This window comes from Convolutriloba macropyga, chromosome 6, assembly GCF_964194025.1.
Source record: "Convolutriloba macropyga chromosome 6, txConMacr16.3, whole genome shotgun sequence".
Lineage (NCBI taxonomy): Eukaryota > Metazoa > Xenacoelomorpha > Acoela > Convolutidae > Convolutriloba > Convolutriloba macropyga.
Window position 1 is genome coordinate 41,970,925 of NC_134473.1, and position 15,150 is coordinate 41,986,074.

Here is a 15,150-nt window from a genome sequence, read left to right on the forward strand (position 1 = left end):
TTTTGTTTACAACTTTTATGTTATTAAATTGTGAAATTAATTGGTGGGGGTTTTCAATTACCCTAGTTATCTGAGGGGTAATTATGTGACATGTTGAATTTTTGTTTACAAATTTTAGGTCAATTGCAAAGATTGTTCCCCTAATTGTTTGAATCAATTGTGTAACAAATGTCTTTTGCGCGCTCATTAATTGGAAAAAGTCAAGATAGCAAGAGGTAGTTTTGATCTACCGTCCTCTGGGTTATGGGCCCAGCGCGCTCCCACTGCGCCATCTTGCTAATTACATGCATATATGCATTATTTTTTGTACATTATTTGAAAAAAGATGTTAAATAAAAGAAAAAAAAATGAATTAAAATAGTATAAAATGACAGACACAGTACAAATTATGAGCATCAAAATACAAAATTATTCAATCATTTACAATAAACTGTATAAATTTCAATGAACATCAAGGTACACTTAGCCGAGTGGTTAATAAAGTTCGATAAAAAAAGTTTAGAAAACTCACGAGAAACAGTTACGAGAAACATATACTATCGACTTTATTAACTTCAGCTTACTAAATACCAAAATGAACACTACTACATATAGTTACTTATAAAATTTAACACGTGTATATCATGAATATTGTTCAAGTTGGTTTGGAAAAACTTAAATAGTTGAAATGCTGCAAAAATTGCGTAGAATCCACACAAATTTTGCATCTTCTGAAGTGGTCGATGTATTATCTTTTGGTACTTTTTACCTAAAATTTGTAATGTGTTACTGATCGAGCCAGAGAATCCGCATAATAGTAACTTCTGTTGAGTCGAGCAATCAATATCCAATGTTCACCGACTTCTTTACTCGAAGCAGTGTTAATGATTGCAAAGCTGAATTTGGGTAACTTTGGAATGAAATCTGCTGGAAACGATCCAATGTATTTGAATTTTAGCTCAGGAATGCGTTCAATAATTTGTTGAAGAGATTGATTATCCATGACAAATAATCTTCTGTTTCAATTCGCAAGCTCCGTTTGAACAGGGATTTCTCACATTACAATCAAGTTGAAATGATTCGTTCTTTTCAATAAAGCAACAATCTTTAGATTGGGGAATTTTACGTATCAGATCTCCTGTAGATTTACTTACTCTGTCTTCACTATTACCTGTGACATCGGGATGAAAGATAATAATGATGATTAAAAGTCCCAGGAATACTGCACAAATAAGGTATACATATAAGTTTGGAGTAGGTCTACCCCAATTTTCATCCATTCCCTATCTTGATATTATAGTGTGGAAAGGGTTGCAACTGGGCGATGAAAGTACATATCCAACAAATGTTCCAACGCAGAAGGCAATAATATAAAAACCATAAAAAATTGAGAAGAAAATTAAAAAATCTTGATTAATGCAGAGTTCTTCAGACATTCTTAGCAACTGTTCCAAACTGATCAATTTTAACTGTTGAGATTCGTTCTCCGAGAACAATTAACTCGGTAACATTGGTTAGCGGACGTTCAAAGAACATTTCTAAACGAAGACTTTCCCCACTGAGTTCAGGATAATGAACATTTTCACCAGCATCTTGAAGTGATGTGAGATCGAATACAAGCACATAATGATCTGTGAAGAAATCATTCGGTAACGCAAGAATTTCTTCGTTGAAGTTCATTGCCTTCATTGTTGTAACATAAGCTCTACAATTGTTGGTTGTATCAATTGAGACAACAGCTCTCCCCCCTCGAACAATTCTCAGCTCCCGCAGTCCAAACTTTCGATAATGAAAAGGATTTTCTTGAAAATGTCCGGTGAATGCTGAATTAGTGTTCATTGCTATTGCAATTCGTCTGATTGGGGCATTATTGAAAACATTTTCCTGAATAAATTGATTTTGTCCAGAAGGAATAATAAATGTTCGCGCAATTGTCTCCATAAAATTATAGCAAGCTGGTTGATGTGTTAGTTGATACTTGATTGTCTGGTGATAGACCTCATTAACGACAACACGTCTCGTAAAAAGTGAACAGTCAAGAACTCTAAGGGAAACATGTGGATTGTAGGAAATCATGTAAAAATTTGGTCTCGCTCGAATCAATTTGAGTCTAATTTTTGTATTTGGAAGTAATAATTTTTCACATTGAAATAAGTCGATTGCAAGTTTACCATATAAGGTAACCCCATCTTTCAACAAAAGCTCTTCTTCCCTATCTATGAACGGACTTTTTTCATAATCACTAGGATCTTTCTCAAATTCGTATCCATGACAAGCCAAAATTCCTTCATTATTCATTGTAGAAGCATTGAATTCATTGGATATCAGAGCTTTGTGGCCATAGAGTCCGTTAGAGTTGTACACTTGTTGATTGTTCAAATACACTTCGCAGTTGGAGAAAAGAGAGTGTAACAAGTTGTTGACATGAGTCAAATATTGTAAATCATCATCAGTGAAAGTCATACCCATATCTGGTTTTCCATGCTCCTCTTTTTTCATGAAATCGTCAAATAATCTTCCCTTTTGTAATCCAACTTTAATTTGTAAATGAATATCTCTCATATCGAGATAAATACTTCTATCTGTTTCAAATTCAAATTCAATGCTGCTTTCATCCAATGAAGTGCTGGGATAAACTTCTTGAATATGGGATGATTCAATTGGTTCCAAAACCGGAATTTTGTCAAAAATCTCCAAGCAAGAATTTGTAAAGTGTCCATAACGGAAATTACTGTCATTTGTTGATCTGGTATTCATTTTAGTTTGGTAAAAATATCCCTCCTAGTTCGACGACGTCGACTGATTTTTGGCGAGCGTTTTCGAATAATACGTCGTTTTCTAGGTTTTCCTCCTCCTAGTTGTTTACGTAAAGTTTTCTTTCCAACATCTGTGGCTGCAGATTTGAACTTTTTCCTTCCAGCTAATACATTTCCGATTTCTGGCGCAGCTAATTCAATCAAGTCAGCACCAACTCTTTTAGCTGCTGGTACAACATATCGTCTCAAAAAAGGAATTGCAGTTCTCCCAATTGTTTGTGCTAAAGCTCCAAATCCTCTTCCCCTTTGTCTTGAATAACCACGAAAATACGGTAAATCACTGTCTGCAACCATTTTTTGTAAACTTAATTTTAAAAATGATTGTCTGAAGCTCTTCTGAACATCAATACAGCTCTTGTTACACCTACTGAATTGAAGGGAACTTTTTCACCGTATGAGTCGCGGAGCTCAAGTTTAATGCTGTGGAAAGAATTTTTAAGAATTTTTTTAAATTGTAGATTTGGGAAGTTTTGATAATTCATATATTGTCCAGTAGATATTATGTCTCCATTCTTAATTTTAGAAATAAACGGAATACATCTCAAAAGCGCGGCTTTTGTATCACCTACAATATTGTATTCAACAATATCACTGTATATCATGAGAGTATGAATTCGAACAATATCATAGGGAAATTTAGGAAAATGTGGTCCAGCACCACTCATAAAAACACCCATTCCGTAAACAACTTCCTCACACCCAAATACGTGACAGAGATCAGTACTGAAGATAACTAGTAACGAGTTTTCATTAGGAAGGCTTAGGGATATTCTCTGTGTAATTCTGTTGACTTTTAATTTGATTGGGGTTTTCTCATACTTTTCTCTTTCCTGAATTTGTTTGTTCATTTCGTTCACAATATCAGATATTGATGGATATAGTCCTGCATCAATTGTATAATAATCGGAAGGTTTTGTATCTGGAGTTGCAGCATCTAGATAGAAAAATTTTCCATCTGTAATATTCTGGTACAAAGATGGATATGATAGTTCGGTTATTGCCACCTCCCATTCTCCTTCAAGGTTAATCTGTTCGGGAAGGAAATTGGTAAAAGAACTCAATGTATTATTTGGATAACAATCAAAGGATGCGTTGGAAACCAGCTCTACCGTAAAAGAGTTCATCACTAAATGATACACTTTGAGAGCTCTTGTTCATAAAATTTTCCTAGTATTTCATCACCCTGCTCTCCCTTGAGGTTGTATGTTGGAGGTTTGTACGTAGCAATCTTAACAATTTCAAAGATTTTCCCTCGTGAACTGTGACTTGTATCCTTTTCTAAAAGGAATATCGTATTTCGAAATTCGTACTTTATCCCCTACTTTAAACCGAGGTTTTTTGTATTGTCTGATCGGATTTTTGTAAAAAATTGATAAAAAGTCTTTGTTTTTTACTTCTTTTGGAGCTTTACCTGTAGATCTATTTACTCTACTATTCATTGTATTTAGGAAAGATCCCATTTTTACAAGGTACTTATGCCCGTTTTCTTCCATGAAGCGATAAATAATGTTTTTCAAAGATCTGATAGCTCTCTCAGCTACGGCAGCTTTTGTTTCACTTCTCGTTGAATAAATTTTAATTTTCTTTTCTCCACAAAATTTCCGAAATTCGCCACCAAACTCTGTTCCTTGATCAACCCATACTTTTTGTGGGATGTTGTTTTTTCGTAGCATTTTTTTGAAAGCTGCTACAGCATCTGTAGAATACTTTGATTTCATTGGTTGAACACGGACAAAACGAGAAAATACATCAACGCAGATTAATAGATACTTTACTCCGTTATTAAACTCTGACAATTTGTCCATAAAAGCTAAATCAAGACACCAAATTTCATTTATCCGCTTTGCAAATGCAGGTAATCGTCTAAAATGTCGATTTGCTTGACGGTATTTTGTATAGGAATTTTTAGTGTGGAGAAAGGAAATAACCTTGCCTCTTGATAAACCGCTCGCTTTTTGAAGATTTCTAACCGATCCAAATGCAGCTTTTCCTTCTTTGTATAATCGTTGAAGTTTCGCTTTTTCAGATTTTGAAAGGGATCCAACTCCCTCTGTCTTTGCTTTTGGCATCCTTGTTTACAATTTTGCTCGGACTTATCCCTGTAGCATCAAGTATTGTGTAATATATATCAGGAAATGCAATATTTTTTCTCTTCAATGCGTAAATAAAATCGGTAAATGCTACATTTGTATCTCTTCCATCCAGTAAAATGGAGTCACTGAGGGACAGCTTGATTCGAGGACATTTGAGTATTTGATCTACAACTGACTCGTTTTTGAATGATTTTGTGTTAGTGGTGATGTCCTTGTGAAGAGAATCTAAATTTTGTGGAACGAAGTTAACTTTTTCCTCACTCTTGTCCAATTTATACACATGTAATTTGAATTTTTGTTCGTAAAGCTGTTGAGGAATCAAAACAAACTGTTCCATTTCAAGAAAGACGGTTAATGATAGATGGAGTTAGAATTGATATAAGTTCTATTCCTTTCCTTGAACTTAAAATTGCTCTCCTTTTATTTATTCCAGTTCGTTTTAGAATAAGCTGATGAATTTCGTCTTGATACTTTTTTACGTCTCGTTTTTGAATATCTTGCAGTTCTCCTCTGAGCATGTTTACGATGCACTCGTTTAGGAACTGAATAAATTCTTTCGGACAATTTTTTAGGTAAGTTCTTTTGAAGTTCCGGGAATAACTTTGGAACGTTGTCAGAGTAGAGAGATGTTGTGTGCTCATCACTCAAAAATGTGGTCTGCTGTTTATGTTGTGGAAGGAAAAAAATTGAAGGAATCGATCCACTATTTGTACAAAATCGAAGAGAGTCGACTGTTTTGGGAGTTAAATCAATAAGTAAATGACCATAAGGAATAGAAGTTGCTTTGGTATACCAATCTTTTAATTGTGAACCTAATCCCAACTGTTGGCTCAGAGTGTTTATTTGCAGTACATCTCTAGGAGATTTGAACAAGACGATATGAGTATTTTGTAACTCTATATCTCTTCCTAATCTACTCTGATGAAATAAATTGTGTTTGATGTATATTGTGCTGAGTCCTTTATGTCTTCCAGCTGTTGCAATTTTAACGAAATCTTTAGAGCTGGAAATCTCCTCACAAGAGTCGTCAAAAATTAACAGATACTTTGTTCCGTTATTTGGGAGGTTTTGAATAAACTCAAAGTCAACTCCGTCTATGAACTCAATATTTTTAACATCTTTAGACATTAAACCATAAAGAGAATGATAATGTTGATAGAAGTAGTAAATTTTGTCGAACTCTGGTTGAAAAGTTCCAATTGTTAACCATTCATGTATAAGATGAGATTTCCCAGATCCGCTTGGACCAACCAATGAAATAAAAATTCGTTCTTTTGTGGAAATTATCTTGTTCATAATTTAGGTGAAGGTAAAATATAACCAACTGTACTAGAAAGGATTGCAATCCAAACTGTTGCTTCTTCACACGTTGTAGCCAATGTTATTCGTACTATACAACAGACCAGAATTACGAGTATAACAAAAAATTGGGACAGAAAAACGACTAGAGACCTATTACAAGTCTGTCCAAAACATTTCCATGATTGTCGTTCCTGATTATTATCATCAAAGACAAAATTACCCAAATTTAATCCTTTATCTGTATGCTCAGTCATTTAAACGTAATCATTGAGACGATAGAGAAAATGTTTCAACTGAATTGTGATGTAAATAAATAAAAAAATGAGATAAGCTTCTAAACATAAAAAAGAAACAAACAACAGCGACAGCCAAAACACTGTCTCTTCAGAGGAATTAATAACAGAAAGCATAAAAAAGGAGAATAAATTCAAAATTAAGAAAAACGACAGAATTGAAATGAAGAATAACTGTGTAACGCTAGGACAAAATTTGTTCAACTTTCTCATTTTTGAAGCAACTTTTCTATGTTTTGTAGGCGAAAAAAATGATTTTAAAAATTAATTAAAAGACAATATGATACATTACAATCAAAGTATATAAAAATTTTTACAAATATTAAATTTTGTCAAAAAAATTAAGAACCCAAGTTCCATAAGCATAAGCTTTCTTCTCTGCACAGTGTAATGTTTTCTTGTGTCGTTAGGGGTAGTTACTACATTCCCAGATTGTATCTTCGTTGGAAATCAACTTAGAGGCTTTTGGACATCCAAAATCGTCCAAATTTTCCACATCCTTACACAAATAATTGGATAGGATTTTACATTTCTCCAATCCTTTGGCAAAGTATTCGGTTGTAGGAGAACAATGTTGATGAATTATGGTTGGAAGATCTGAGTAATCAACTTTTCCATTATTCCAGTTTATTCCATGTAAATTCTTTGTGTTCCACTTTGCTTGAAATGTTGGCTTGTAGTCATTCGGTGGGAGGAATGTATATCCTAACACAATTCCGTCCTTGAAAATTCCCAGCTCCTTGACAACTGTTCCCTCCAAGCACTCAATATCAAACACAACGAGAGTCATCCTCTTTTTAGCTGAGATAATTGACAAATGATTAACAATCTAGTATTTTAAAAATATGAGGATGACAAACTTTGATGTAGAGACAAAAGAATAATCCAGTTATATGACCTAGAAGACAGGAGCTGGGTAATTGCGGCAGCATGTAACAATAACCTGGTCCTTCGTCTGTTTTTGTTTTCACAGCTCCAGCAGAATCATGTAAAATTGCATGTAGATGAAAAATTTTTGATCTAGCTAAGAAAAAGTCCAAAAGAGAGTTTCCATATCCAATTCTTCCTCCGTGAGGAAACTTTTGATCAATTTCGTCCAAATCGACATTTCGGTCCCAAATTTTACACGCTGCGAGAAAACAGTTTTTACGTTTTTCGTTCGTAGGGAACATTGAAAGTATGCTTCCGTAACAATTGAAAATGTTTACCAGAGTAACAATATTCATTAACTCTGAGTTGTTTCGTCCAAAATAATGCAAGTCTTTTTGTAATTTTCTATATAGGAAAGAAGTGTTGGTAGATGATCTACTAGATTTTTATACTCCTCTTTTTTCAAATCAATCTTTGTAAGAAAACTCCACTGATATCCGTTCCAGCGATGTTGAGAAATGGAAACTTCTTGTTTGTCAGAACGATATGTTAGAGTTGTTCTGCGCAGCCCATTATGAATAACCCACTTGAATTCAGAAATTTGGGACTCTACGTCTAAATTATCCAAATTGGGAAAATTTTGCGCTTCAAGAACTGTATATGAATACCTTTTAAGCTCGTGATGTAACCTGACGTGAAAAACTTTTGATTTATCTCTGAGACTTAAGAAAATGTTTCTAGAGCATCCAATATCCCAATTCATTCCGAGAAGAAAAAAGTTTCAAATGAAAAAATGTTTACTGAAAGTCAAATACATATAATCACCAAATATTCATCATTCAATATAAAAAACACATCATAATATTGCGCAGCAGTAGTTATTGAAATGAACATTGTTCAATATTAGAGAAGTCTTTAAGATTTTCAATGAGTTCCTTGAATTCTTCCATTTTATAGCTGACGTAAGTCACTTGCTTGAACTCATTGCTCTCTTTGCGACAAAATAGTCGGATCTGGACATAAACTGAAGCTGGATTGTCCTGAACGTACTGTATAAAGGTAACGTAGAGTCTTCGATTTTTTCCAATGCTGATCTCTCTTGCTTTGTGACATTGTTGCAGCACGTCTTCCATTTTTGGGTTCTTCTCAAATTGAGCTGGATTTTCTCGAATTTCCCAGTCTCCATTCAGCAGATCGTTCTTCAGAAGACAAAATTTCTTGAATTCGTAATCTCCAATTCTCAGTTGTTGGTACTTTTCAAATGTTCCACATTTATCTTTTTTAAAGACTTGAAAAGTTGGTTCCGAGTAATTTTGTCCATTTCTAAATATTTGGGACACAGTAAATCTCCCAAATCTGTTTGGATGAGAACCAAAGTCAATATAAAATGGGACGGAATCAGTACCCAATTTAGGTTGTGAATCTGTAAACATTGATGGAGCGCTCGAGTAACAAGGAGATACTTTGGAGAGAGACATTTACGTAACTTGAGTAAGCTGCGAGAAGTTGATTAAATGATTTGCTTAAAAAATTAAGGGCCTCTACAACGCAGAATTTCCTTTTATGCTAATGACATCATTGTTTTCGCACAATTTCCTAAAAAGGAAGAGAAAAATGTGTCTATTTAGAATTCTTCCTTAGAAGGATTTCTAATCAGAAATTTTCAATAAAGAAAACTTTTGAATCATTATAGAAAAAGAGTCTTTGTGTTTAGCACGTCTGTGTTGCATTAGAGAGAAGTAGTGACGAAAATATTTTGAACAAGTAAAACATCGAAATTTCTTAATCCGCTGTTTCTTGAATTGATTCATAGTTCAAATGAGATTTTAAATTGCACATAACAATTTCACTGGTTTCCTTATTTGGAATTTGAATTCCTTTATAATTTATAAGTTGATTTCCTTATTTGGAATTTCGTTTTATTTTTAATAAATAAATTAGTTTCCTTATTTGGAATTTAAGTTCAAATAAGGAAATCAATTTCTTTAGAACTAAATAATATTACAGAATGGCAGCAGTTATGTGTCAGGTTTTACCACACTTTTACAAAAAATTCTGTGAAAAGGCGTTGTTTATATCTGTATCTGTCAAAGATTATAGACCATATATTCTTACAAGTGAATATGTTGTTGCTTCACACAACAGTTTCTGTCCCCTGAAAACCTGTCGATATCACATTGTTCTCATTTCTTTCTCCATCGGAGACTTGCTTCAAAAACTGGAAGATCTCTCCTATTTATATCAGACAGTTGATTGTTTATATACATTATATAAACATCAATTTTTTGGCAATATTTTGGAAGAATCGGGACTTGTCTTTACTCAGTTAGACAGAGCAGTACAACACAATTATGAGAACAAATATGTTGAGAAGTTACCTAGTGTGTCTAAAAAAAGATTGAGTAGAAAGAAGTTCAAGAGACATCTACTACGCGCTGAACAAAGAAATGTAAGCACACAAACAATGGGATCTTCTTTTCTGGACAGAATTCAATCTCTTAAAAACTCAAAATATGAGGGTGAATTGATAAAAATTGTTGACTGTTTGTTAGACGGCCATGGCTTAATTGATAATCCTCTGTTATATCTTGAAATTAGAGAGTAATAAATTTGTAATTGCAGCAAAATTATTTACATAATATCAGTTTTATATTTGGTTTAAAAATCAAGAAAATTCAATTTCTCATTTTATACAATCTTTTTCTTAAATGTTTAAATTGATACCTCTAATCTGTTAAATGTCAAGTTTTGTAACAAATTATTCTTTTAAAAGTCGAGTTTTCTCACAAAAATTTTTGTTAACTGTTGGGTTTTGGAACAATTTATTTTAATAAAAGTCGAGTTTTCTCAACGAAATTTTTGTTAAATGTCGAGTTTTCATTCAATCTTTTTGTTTAAATATCAAAAAACAGTTTCCAATTGGATACAATAAAGCGCAAATTTTTTCCTGATTTTCACCAGTTTACGGTATAATTCAACGCAAAAAAGGAAGAGATTTTTTAATTTGTAAAATGACAAGTTTTTTTTTCTATAACAACTTAAAAATCGAGTTTTCATACAGGTTTTTTTCTTAGAAATCAAATTTCTGCTCAGTTTTTTTTCTTAAATATCAAATTTTTGATCAAAAACTTTTGTTAAATGTCGAGTTTTGATAATGCTATTTCCGTTAAATATCAAGTTTTGTAACGAAGTTTCAAAATTCAAAATTTTGTTTGATTATATCCTTGTGGACTGGTTTAGAAAAGAAAGCTCACATGAGAAAAATTATATTATAAGGAATGTTTAAATAAATCACCAGGAAAATGTATAAATCAACATACAACTTTTCCGTTAAGATCGATTACAAATGAAGCTGCAAAATTGTACCAACTCGAATCTATTCAAACAGAGTTCTCACAACATACTCTGGTAAGTTTTGAATCTCATTCCCAAAAGGTCTAGAACGTTCAAATATTACTGGAGGATCAGTTGGTTGAACGCTGATTGAAGTTGTTGAGTTTTCATCAGTCAGCAAAATTGGATTGTGCGCCGTTCCATCCTCTATGGAAGGTGTTGTCATTGATGGAGTAGTCGACATATCAGTAGAACCATAGTACTTTGTCGGATCAAAGTTCTGCTGTTCATTTGATGTCCAAGTGCTAGTATCAACACTTAGCTCGCTCCCATCAAAGCTTGACACAGTTTGAAGCAAATTCCCTGACTCCTCCACTGAACTCAAAACTTGATTTACATCCGGGCTAGAGAACCAAGAGTTGGGAATTTGCCCTTCTTCCCAAGGGAAAGTATATTGAATGTTGCCAGCGACGTAGGTAGGTGGAAATTCTGTCCCAGCAACGTGGGGATAGTGGTGCCCACTAATAACAGCAACTTCGTGTCCCATCGCTTGAGTTCTAAGCTGATTCTCCGTAATTGGAACCTGACCCTGATGATAGGTGTCGAACTGTTGTCGCTGGTGTTCAATAATATGCCACACAGTGATGGGTAAAGTCATTACAGACTCATATAATCCGTTTGATAAGTCTTTAATACTTATCCGAGCAGTCTCCTCAGTGAAGGAAAATGAGTACAGAAGACTGTTGTTTTGCACAGTAAACTCCATTTTGTTCAGATGAATTGATAGAAGTGGATTTTTTAGGAACAAAAGCAGTTTGTAAATGAACGTATTGAAAACTGTCAAGTAGAGAGTAAGTTAGAAAACAACAAAATTCACTTTATAGTAGGACAAAAAGAATATCTAAGTTAGAAACAGATAAACGTTACAACTGAAGTAGGATCTGTAGATAAGAAGAATGTGAATGTAGGAACTCAATTGTATAAAGTTTTGAAGAATAGTTAGCAGGACGATGAGGAACAGAGGTGAAATTAATTTTGAGGAAATGAAAGAGAATGATGAAGTCTAACTTTGTCGCTCCTATTTATAGTGAATTCCGTCCAATAAGAACAAAGTAACCAAAGAAGGAAATATTTTGTAGAAAAACTGACGTTAGTAACCGAAACAGGAAATGGAAAACATTTAATGTATCCAAATATGGAAGAATTTGTTATAAAATGATGCTCGTATACGAAGCAGGAACATCAATGCGTGAATAGAAACCAAATATGGTTTTTGAATAATACATGTATCACATGATATGACTACTTGTTTACTAAATAAGGATAGCTCATTGGGAACGAAGTGACATAATTTACCAAAAATGTTAAGCTCTGATAAATTTGTTCAACTTCGTTAAATTTTAAATCAATCTCGGAAAGTATTCCATTTTTGGAACAGAACTTTTGTATATATATATTTGGGAGCCGAATTCCCAATCGAATTTTTACTCCTTCAGAATTGTAATCTGTATAATAATGAAAAAACAACGCGCTTTGTACAGATGAAGTGATTGCTATGGGGTCAGGAATTGGAATACAGTTCGCTTGTGCTGGATTTCTGTACTGTTCTAAAATTTCGGGAACAGAATTCAAAATAAATAAAATTTCGTACTTGTTAATGTGTAGCTCTGACGATAAATCAAATGATTGTTTCGTTTTATAATCATCATATTTGAATTTTTTAATGGAAAATGTTGAATATTCGAATCCTTTACTAAATCGGATTATTCTGTCATTCTGAACGCAAATGTCCAAGAAATTGTAGAAAAAATAGGAATCAACATCAATCTCGTCAACTTTGTAAGCATCGGCAATTCCTTCTTTCCTCTTATATATTTTTTCCAACAACTGTAAATGATTTTTGATTAACATTTTTCGCAAATGAGCAAAATATCACGCAATACTCTGTTTATGTAAAAGAAAATTAAAATTAAGAAACAATTACACAAAATAAAATCGTTAATCTTCAGAATAATTTCTTTAACACGGGATTTTGATTGGTTGAGAGGTTCCAAGACAATAACGTTAAGTTGTAAAGTAAATATTTGTTCGTGAAGTATGGATGAATATTTGTTTTCGACATCTTTAACATTTTTGTAAAAGCACATTCATGTGCTAATTTCAATTTTCAATAGGACTAGATTTGTTTGCAAGCACCGGATTCATTATGTTCTAGAATGTTCGTTTATGACAACAAGCTTCTTAAAATGGAAATGATAAATTTCCATATATGGAGTGATGCGTCATAGCTGCGTTCCATAAATGTACAAAAATAATTTCTTTCATTCTCACTTTGTTATTGTCACAATTAGTTGCTCGTCACAATACCCGAATTTGTTTCATCTTGTACCAAAACAATGCCTTCTCTCGATAGAAATCTCCCAGTGAAATGCACAAAGTGCAACAAAATGGTGGTGAAGAAGAATATGGCAAGGCACAAGCAGTCTTGTGATAGTGGGACTTTATTTTGTCCCAAATGTCCACATTTCAGTACAAAGAAGAAAGAAGACATGAATTACCACATTGCTAAGCATCACGCTCCTAAGGATACAAAGCTAAGCACTATGTGTACTGTATGCTTGGAGGAGTTTCCGAGTTTCTATTCTCTTCAACAACACAAGAGGAGAAAGCATGGAACTTCAACAAAAGTTGGAACAAAATCGAGTGAAAAGCTTAAAGAAGTTCTAGAATCAGAGGAGCTAGAAAAGGACAACGAGCAGCTACAACAAGAACTTAGTGCTTGCCAGCACTTTTTTGACGATACTGAGATGGAAAATGGAAGACATCAAGTGTTCAACTTCAAGCTGTCCAAGCTCGATCCTCATGAAATTAATAAAAAGTTGAAAGAAGTATTCGAAAAACTCAACTGTGCAGCCAAAGTCAACTTAGCTCTAGGATTTATATTAAGAAATGTGGATACGGACGAGTATCGATACTTCTACGCTCACGAGAACAACACTTTCTTCGAGAAATCTCATCTACTCTGTTCCAAAGGAGACTTAGTCTCACTTCAGGACAGGATTGAAAAGATGGATTTAGTGGAGACGTGTGCTCAGGAGCGGGAGAATACAAAATGGCGATTTGCTCTGACTACAAATGTAACAATATTTTGCGCTCTCCTAAAATCCATTCCAATGGGATGTATCGATGCTGTTCTTCCTGAACAGTTACTCAGACGACCAGATGTGAATTGTCTCGTATCGAATGGTTATGGTGAGACTTACAAAGATTATCTTTGCTTATTCCGAGCTATAGCTGTTCACTTATATGGATCATCGGAGCTTGAGACCAATGCAAAAAATTTGTTTTGTGCATTCCTCCACGAATCTGGACAAGACGCAATCAATTTCAGAGGGGTATCGATCGATCATCTTGTATTTGTTGAAAATGCGATAAAGCACAACATATTTATTTACGATATTGACATTGTAGATGGAGATTTTGTTGGTGAACTTGCGAGGAGAAGTATTGAAATGTATGAGAAAAATATTAATTTATTACGTTACAACAACCACATATGCTATGTAGATGATATCAACAGATTCTTTAAACGATTCCGTTGTCCCAGTTGCGATACGTTCATTCAGAAAGCGGGAAATTTCAACCGCCATGTTAAAACGTGTAAAGATAGAGTACAGCATATTTACCCAAAGAGTGTGTATACATTGCGCGAGACCTTATTTGATAAGCTTGACGGATTTGGAATTTCCTACAACGATGATCAAAAATTGTTCAAGAACTTGGCTATTTTTGACTTTGAATCGATATGTGTACCCTCCGACCAATTAAAAGATACAAACACAACCACTTGGATTGGAAAGCATGAACCAATCTCTGTCTCTATTTCCTCCAATTTAATTGATGAACCTGTCTTCCTATGCGATAAAGATCCGAAAGCTCTCATTATATCTTTTGTTGAAGCTATTGAAGACTTAGCAAACAAAAGTAAAACTGAAATGTGGACAAAGTTTTCCTCTATTGAAGCAGTAATCAGAGCACGAGTTAACGCAATTGGCGAAAATTTAATTAAAAGAAAGGATCAAAACGCTTCAGCATTTGAGTGTGAAGATGAACGTACCGAAGAAGATGATGAAGCTGATATGTCTACGCAATTTCTCCAAATGCAGAAAAACCAGCTTTTGGACTTACAGCAGCACTTTGAGCGTTATGTGAACACTTTACCTGTGTTCGGATTCAATAGTGGAAATTATGATTTAAATCTCATTAAGTCCTATCTCCTACCCTATCTTATTCATGAGCGCGACATTCAACCTACTGTTATTAAAAAAGCAAATCACTTTGTTTCTCTTAAGTTTGGTGATGTACAATTTCTCGATATCCTCAACCTTCTCGGTGGAGCTACATCACTTGATTCTTTCCTTAAAGCATACAAGACAAATGAGACCAAAGGATTCTTCCCCTATG

General features: G+C 33.9%; 1 non-coding gene across 1 annotated transcript; it reads right to left on the reverse strand.

Moving 5' to 3' along the window:
* Window positions 1-206: 206 nt before the first annotated feature.
* Window positions 207-278, reverse strand: Trnam-cau (transfer RNA methionine (anticodon CAU)). The gene has a single exon. It is a non-coding gene; the product is annotated as a tRNA-Met (tRNA).
* Window positions 279-15,150: the final 14,872 nt, after the last annotated feature.